A 483-nucleotide genomic window follows, 5' to 3' on the forward strand; every position below is an offset into this window, starting at 1 on the left:
TAGGGTTGGCAAAAGAACTCTTTGTTCGTGAACGAGACTCATGTTTGACTTGCTAAAGCAAACGAACACGAACATACTTTTTGAGCTTGAAATATAAACGAGCCGATTCGGCTCGTTCGGCTCGTTTATACCCCTAATTCCAACATGCTATTTTCGAAATTCTTGATATTGGTATCCATTTAGAATTTTTTCTAATAATTATTAAAATGAAAAATTTTCTCGTTTTTAAGAATTTAGTAATAATGATTAAAATTATTAATTTTATTTTGCAAATTTAAAGTGAAAACTATATATATATATATATTTTAAAATTATCGCTGGCACCAACCTTCATGGCTTCATTCGATATGTATCATCCAAATGCGTCAAGAAATCATGGCTGCCGGAGTCCTCTTATTAAATGCAACTTTCATGCCATTTTTTTCTCTTATTAGTGAAGTTTGACAGAGTTTCAGATAAAAACTTCAGAAATATATCTGTTTA

Source organism: Phalaenopsis equestris, unplaced genomic scaffold (assembly GCF_001263595.1).
Source record: "Phalaenopsis equestris unplaced genomic scaffold, ASM126359v1 Scaffold000107, whole genome shotgun sequence".
NCBI lineage: Eukaryota > Viridiplantae > Streptophyta > Magnoliopsida > Asparagales > Orchidaceae > Phalaenopsis > Phalaenopsis equestris.